Below are 7985 nucleotides of genomic sequence, written 5' to 3' on the forward strand. Positions count from 1 at the left end.
ACCAGTGGACTCATTCTGAGAAACCATCATTAATTAGCTCCATCAGCTACATCTAAACTTGTCAATGGAGTACTAGTATATAAGTAAGTTCTCATGGCAAGTTAAGCACAAGCAAAACACTGGAAGCTCAGTACTACTAGTAACTATTGTAGTGCCACGGAAAAAAGAAACAAGCTCATCAGGACTGTTAACAACGGTCGAGGATCGGTAGCTAGCTTCTGCGTCTACTACACCTCTAGCTAGCTAGGTGGATCAAGGTTCAAGGGCATCATACTGATTACTGATCGATGGGGATGGATTCAGCGACCGCCGACCGCTTCGACGCCAGTGAGCTGGAGCATATCACGGGAGCCGGTTCTTCTGCAGCGATGATTGACTGGTATGTTTATATGCGTCCGACTCATGTATGTAGATTCTATCTGCGGCAGCGCTATATAGGCACATTCCACAGCATATGTAGGCTGATTTCTCTATATGAATCAATGTCACAGGGACAACGAGGAGCACCGCCGCTGCATCGCCGCCTGCCTCGTCAAAGGCACTTACGTCCTTGAGAGCGACAGAGCTATGGGCAGGACCGGGACGGCGGCGCTCGCGCCGGCATGGTGGGAGAGCTTTCACTTCCGTCTCAAGGAGGAACTCGTGGATGACGTGCTCGGCGCCGACTCCATATTCGGTGCCGTCCTCGACTCCATATTCGGTGCCGTCTTCGAGTTGGAGTACGTGCCCGCACACTCATCCGCTCCTCGGTATGTTGTCGCCTTCAGGGGCACCATGCCGGATAACCCCTGCTGGACGGTGGTGATTCGAGACTACTACCATAACTTGAAAGTACTGACCAACAAACTGAAAAAACGCACGCGCTGCCAGCTACCGTGCAGGGTGGTCGACGAACTTATGAGGGAGGAGGACCAAGCAAGCCAAGGCCAAGACGGCTGCATCTGGCTCGCCGGGCACTCTCTCGGAGCGTCTGTGGCGCTGGTCGTGGGACGGTACATGATGGAGCAGAAGAAGCCGTTCAACCTCCCGACCTTCCTCTTCAATCCACCGCACGTGGCATTTATAACGTCGATCAACTTCCTGAACCTGGATCCGGTGGCCAAGAGGCGCCTGCACTTGGCGAGTGTTGGGCTAAGTCCCTCCACATGAAGGTGTGTTGGCAGCCCAACATCAGCCCACACAAGTCCAACACATATGAACCGTTGATCTGTTCTGCATCCAACGGTTGTGAGTGTTTCCTGGTGAAGGGAGCAAGGAGAAAACCCTAGCCACTCCACCCCTTGCTGGTGGTGGCTGCCATTCGTGAGAGTGAGAGAGAGAGCACACAAGAGAAAACACAACCTGATAGAGAGGAAGAAGAAGAAGCAGAGGTTTTGTCCAGATTTGCTGCATCTGACTAGTCAGTGTTCAAGCTGGTGATTGGAGGCTCAAACGTGCTTGGATCGACCCCAAACTTGGTGAGCTCGTTCCTTATTTTGAGTACTTCGATCTGGTTAGCTGGTTTGAGGATTGGGTCAGTGGAGCATCAGATTTGAGAGTGGTTTTGTCAGCTCTGACTGCTGCAGTTTCAGAACAGAGTAGTTTTGGGAGACGAACAGTTTGGGTAGGCAAACGATGTCCGATTGAGATGAATTTTGGAGGGGATCTCAAGAACTCGTGTGTCTACTTATCTGCCAAATTTGGCGCTGTTTGGTTCAGCGGTTTAAGAGCAGTTTGCAAAACACTGAAGGGTACAGAAACTATGTAAACTCTGCTTTGCTGAAATCTTGCCTCTTGTGACTGTTGTTGCTGTTGCCGGTTGGCAACGTGGAGAGTGTGTTGTAAATCTCTCTAGAGGTTCTAGAGAAGACTTTGTACTCATCATTCTCATAGTGAAGTTGTGTGGACCGGTCGGTCCACAGCCGTGGTTTTTTACTCCTCAAGTTGAGGAGGTTTTTCCACGTTAAATCTTGTGTCACTTGTGCATGTTGTTTGTGTTATTCCGCTGCTTACTTGTTGGTTGAAGCTGTCCTCAAAGTTCATCACAAGGAGAGGGGGCTGTGTAGTGTGCATATTTGCCGTGTCGGTGAATTTGTGCAGCGCAATGTTGTTGTCCAGCCCCAACAAAGTGGTATCAGAGCCTTGGTTTGCTTGTGCAAATTGCTGAGTTTCCTGTGGTGAAAGATGGAAGTGAATACTAGCAGGATGATATCTTTGAATGGTACAAATATCAAGCATGGAAGGGCAAGATGGAGGACTTATTGTATGTGAAAGAATACTGGAAGCCAGTGTTCTCCACTGAGATGCCGGAGGGCATTGAGGAAGGTCAGTGAAAGGTACTTCATCGCCAAGCTTGTGGGTTCATTCGGCAATGGGTCGATGACAATGTTTTGAACCATATCATTGATGAGACACATGCACGCACCTTATGGCAGAAATTGGAAGAGTTGTTTGCCCGAAAAAAAGGTGCAAACAAGATGTTCTTGATCAAACAATTGATGTGCTTGAGGTACAAAGAGGGCACTCTAATTGCAGATCATGTGAATACATTCCAAGGCATTATAAATCAGCTTTCTTCAATGGAAATAACATTTGAAGATGAAGTGAGAGCTTTGCTGCTACTAGGCTCATTACCAGACAGCTGGGAGACCTTTAAGGTCACGGTTTGCAATTCAGCACCTAATGGAGTTGTCACTTGGAATCTTGTGAAAACCAGGGTACTAAATGAAGAGTCCGGAAAGGTGGCTGAAGCTACTTCTTCCTCACATTCAGAGGTGCTAGTCACTCAGTGCAGGGGAAGAAGCAAGAGCAGAGGTCCAGGTAAAGGGGCAGAAAGAGGTAGGAGCAAATCAAAAAGTAAGTATGCTGATTATGAGTGCCATCACTGCCATCAGAAGGGCCACATTAAGTGGCAATGTGACAAGTGGAGGAAAGACAAGGTGAAAAAGAAGAAACAAGATCAGAAGCAAGTTGACAGTGATAGTGACACAGAGGGAAACCGAGTTACTGCAGTAGAAGAGGACATCATGCTTGTTATGCATGAATAAAATGAGGGCAGATTTGGTTCCACTGTTGAGGAGAAGATCACTGTTGTTTCTGATGAAACCGTCAACCTTGTGGATGGTGACGAGATGATTTGGATAGCGGATAGCGGTGCTACCATTCATGCTACATCTCGCAGAGAGCTCTTCACTAACTATATATCAGGTGATTTTGGTGTTGTGAAGATGGGGAACAATGATAGAGCAGCCATCATTGGAAAAGGAGATGTGCATTTGGAGACCGCAAATGGTACAGGGTTAGTCCTCAAATCTGTGAGGCATGTTGAGGCACTTCGTCTCAACATTATTTCAGTTGGTTTGCTTGATGGAGATGATTACTTGAGCAGTTTTAGAAAAGGGCAGTACAAGCTCACCAAAGGCAACATGATTGTTGCAAGAGGTAAAATGGTCTCAGTTTTGTATCATGTTCATGCTAAGCTCTTTAGTGCTTCTGTCAGTGCACTAGAGAAGGATGATCATTGTGTTTTATGGCACAAGAGACTTGGGCACATGAGTGAGAAGGGGATGACAGTGCTAGTGAAGAAAAAATTGTTGAAGGGTGTGAAAGGAGTTCACATCAAGAAATGTTCAGATTGTCTAGCAGGGAAGCAACACCGAGTTGCCTTCAAGACTCTACCTCCCCACAAGAAGCCCGAGAAGCTGGACTTGATACATTCCGATGTTTGCAAAATGTCGGTAAGATCTCTTGGTGGTGCTAAGTACTTTGTGACTTTTATTGATGACTTTTCCAGGAAAGTTTGGGCCTTCACTTTGAGGACCAAAGATCAAGTACTAGGTGTATTCAAGCAATTCCAAGCCTCGGTTGAGAGAGAAACTGAGAAGAAGATCAAGTGCATTCGCACTGATAATGGAGGAGAGTACATTGGGCCATTTGATGCATATTGCAAGCAGCAAGGCATTAGGCATCAATTTACTCCCTCGAAGACACCACAGCTGAATGGTATTGCTGAGAGGATGAACAGGACAATTGTGGAGAGAGTTAGATGCTTGTTGTCAAGTGCAAAGCTACGTAAACACTTTTGGGGTGAGGCTTTGATGACTGCAGTTTATCTTATTAATCTCTCACCAAGTTATCCTTTGCAGGGAGATGTTCCTAACAGGGTTTGGTGTGACAAGGATGTCTCATATGACCACCTGAAGGTTTTTGGGTGCAAGGCCTTTGTTCATATTCCTCAAGATGAAAGGTCAAAGCTTGATTCGAAGACACGACAATGTATCTTTCTTGGTTATGGTGGTGATGAGTTTGGCTACAAGCTGTTTGACCCTATAGCAAGGAAAGTTGTGAGAAGTCGTGATGTTGTGTTTGTTGAAGACCAAACAATTGAGGATATTGTGAAGACAAAGGGGCAGGTTCCTCCTCAACAGCAGCAAGACATGATTGATTCTGACCCAGTTCCTGCAGCTCCAGCTCTTGTGCAAGTTGAAGCAGATGCAGAAGATGTACAAGATGATGTACATGGTGGTGCAGGTGAAGCAGATGCTCCCCAGCAGCAGCAACAAGAGTATGATGCTGAAGTTGATGATCCGGATCAGTAGGAAGCACCAGCACCAGAAAGTCCACCAGCTGCTCCACTCAGAAGATCCAACAGGGGTCGAATTCCTTCCAACAGGTATCCCTCAGATCAATACGTGGTGTTATTATCTGACAGTCCAGAACCTGAATGCTTTGCAGATGCAATGGAAGATGAGCACAAGAAGGAGTGGAAAAATGCTATGCAAGAAGAGATGGATTCCTTGCATAAGAATCATACTTATGAGTTGGTGAAGTTGCCCAAGGGCAAGAAAATTTTAAAGAACAAGTGGGTCTACAGAATCAAGCAAGAAGAGCACACATCACATCCAAGGTACAAGGCTAGGCTAGTTGTAAAAGGATTCGGCAAAAGGAAAGGCATTGCCTATGATGAGATCTTTTCTCCGGTTGTGAAGATGACATCCATAAGAGTAATCCTTGGCATGGCAGCAAGTCTCAACTTGGAGGTTGAGCAAATGGATGTGAAGACTGCATTCCTTCATGGTGAGTTGGAGGAAGAAATATACATGGAGCAACCTGAGGGGTTTCTTGTGAAAGGCAAAGAAGACTATGTGTGCAAGCTGAAGAAAAGTCTCTATGGCCTGAAACAAACACCAAGACAATGGTACATAAAGTTTGAAACTGTCATGGGGGAGCAAGGCTACAAGAAGTGTAGCTCAGACCATTGTGTGTTTATTCAGAGGTTCTCAGGTGATGATTTCATCATATTATTGCTCTATGTTGATGATATCCTGATTGTTGGCAAGAATGTCTCTAGGATTGCTAAGTTGAAGAAGGAGTTGAGCAAATGTTTTTCTATGAAAGACTTAGGTCCAGCAAAGTACATTCTCGGAATGAGAATTGAGCGAGACAGAAATTGCAACAAGTTGTACTTGTCTCAAGAGAAGTATGTTGAGAAAGTACTTCAGAAGTTCAGGATGGAAAATGCTAAAGTTGTGAGTTGTCCACTAGCAGCCCATTTCAAGTTGAGCAGAAAGCAATGTCCTACCACTGATGAGCAGAAAAAGGAAATGCATCATGTTCCTTATGCTTCAGCGGTTGGGAGTTTGATGTATGCTATGGTGTGTACAAGGCCTGACATTGCTCATGCGGTTAGTACTGTGAGCAGATTTATGTCCAATCCAGGAAGACCTCATTGCGAAGCCGTGAAGTGGATTTTGAGATATCTTCGGGGTAGCACAAATGTGAAACTTTGCTTCGATGATGGTGAGGCAAAGCTGATTGCCTTTTCAGATTCTGACATGGCTGGAGATGTTGATAGAAGGAAGTCTACTTCAGGTTACTAGGTTACCTATGCAGGGGGAGCGGTGTCATGGCAAAGTAGGCTGCAGAAGTGTGTGGCATTGAATACAACTGAAGCTGAATTCATTGCTGTAACAGAGGCGAGCAAAGAGCTATTGTGGCTGAAACGGTTGGCTTGTGAGCTTGGTTTTAAACAAGACAAGTATGTGTTGTTTTGTGACAACCAAAGTGCTATTCACTTGAGTAAGAATGCAAGCTTTCATTCAAGGTCTAAGCATATAGAAGTCCATTATCATTGGATTCGAGATGTGTTGTATTCCAAGAAAATGCAACTTGAGAAAGCTCACACCGAGGACAATGGGGCTGATATGTTGACTAAAGTGGTGACAAGGAAGAAGATTGAAGTATGGCGCCGGCTCGCTGGCATGGCTGCCGGAAGGCAGTGAGACCCTCCATGATGTCGGGAGGGGGAGTTTGTTGGGCTAAGTCCCTCCACATGGAGGTGTGTTGGCAGCCCAACATCAGCCCACACAAGTCCAACACATATGAACCGTTGATCTGTTCTGCATCCAACGGTTGTGAGTGTTTCCTGGTGAAGGGAGCAAGGAGAAAACCCTAGCCACTCCACCCCTTGCTGGTGGTGGCTGCCAATCGTGAGAGTGTGAGAGAGAGAGCACACAAGAGAAAACACAACCTGAGAGAGAGGAAGAAGAAGAAGCAGAGGTTTTGTCCAGATTTGCTGCATCTGACTAGTCAGTGTTCAAGCTGGTGATTGGAGGCTCAAACGTGCTTGGATCGACCCCAAACTTGGTGAGCTCGTTCCTTACTTTGAGTACTTCAATCTGGTTAGCTGGTTTGAGGATTGGGTCAGTGGAGCATTAGATTTGAGAGTGGTTTTGTCAGCTCTGACTGCTGTAGTTTCAGAACAGAGTAGTTTTGGGAGACGAACAGTTTGGGTAGGCAAACGATGTCTGATTGAGCTGAATTTTGGAGGGGATCTCAAGAACACGTGTGTATACTTATCTGCCAAATTTGGTGCTGTTTGGTTCAGCGGTTTAAGAGCAGTTTGCAAAACACTGAAGGGTACAGAAGCTGTGTAAACTCTGCTTTGCCGAAATCTTGCCTCTTGTGGCTGTTGTTGCTGTTGCCGGTTGGCAACATGGAGAGTGTGTTTTAAATCTCTCTAGAGGTTCTAGAGAAGACTTTGTACTCATCATTCTGATAGTGAAGTTGTGTGGACCGGTCGGTCCACAGCCGTGGTTTTTTACTCCTCAAGTTGAGGAGGTTTTTCCACGTTAAATCCTGTGTCACTTGTGCATGTTGTTTGTGTTATTCCGCTGCTTACTTGTTGGTTGAAGCTGTCCTCAAAGTTCATCACAAGGAGAGGGGGCTGTGTAGTGTGCATATTTGCCGTGTCGGTGAATTTGTGCAGCGCATTATTGCTGTCCAGCCCCAACAGCGAGTAACGTCGTAAAGGTTGGTGCGGGAAAGGTGTTGCGGTCCCATCGGGAGCGCACGAAGAAGTTGTTCGAGCAGCTTTCCCCTTAGGTGCCGAATCTGTACGTGCACGAGGACGACTTGATCTGCAAGGGGTTCAGCGACTACTTCAAGCACCGGGAGGAGTTCAAGGAACGCTTCCCCCGTGTTGCCATCTGGTGGATGACACTCTCGCACCGTGACATGTTCTTCTCCTTGCTCGGCAAGAAGAAGGAGAGGCTGCACCTCCTGCCATTGGCGACGCTATGGAAGAGCGCGCGAAGGGAACTCCCTGCGCACGGTCTCCAGTAGTGGTGGACACCGGACAGCGAGCTCCGCTTGGGCGCCGGCACGCGTTATAGCTACCCTGTACCTGAAGCACAAACTACTTCTACTTCTATGCCGGCTTAGCTGTTGCTCCTTGTCGAAGTCAGGTTTTATCTCTTATTTGTTTTTTTAAATAAATGAAGTTCATCATCATAACGTTTTCATGTTATTAAACCACAGGAACCTGGTGATACCAGGGACCAATTTAAAACTAGAGAATTGTAAACTTCTCTTTAGTTATAAGTTTTCCCATTTTACAAATTTTCTGTTGTCTTGTAAAACGTTTGATTTGTCAATATGTTATTGTAGCTTGGGTTCAAAACTTCTATGCCTCACTGCAAGCTCTGCGTCTTTCGACATTCCCTTCT

At 46.3% G+C, this 7985-nt stretch overlaps 1 pseudogene; it reads left to right on the top strand.

The window, feature by feature from the left end:
* Positions 1-287: 287 nt before the first annotated feature.
* Positions 288-7701, top strand: LOC119310227 (annotated as a pseudogene).
* Positions 7702-7985: the final 284 nt, after the last annotated feature.

The sequence above is a fragment of the Triticum dicoccoides genome, chromosome 5B, assembly GCF_002162155.2.
Source record: "Triticum dicoccoides isolate Atlit2015 ecotype Zavitan chromosome 5B, WEW_v2.0, whole genome shotgun sequence".
Classification (NCBI taxonomy): Eukaryota; Viridiplantae; Streptophyta; class Magnoliopsida; order Poales; family Poaceae; genus Triticum; species Triticum dicoccoides.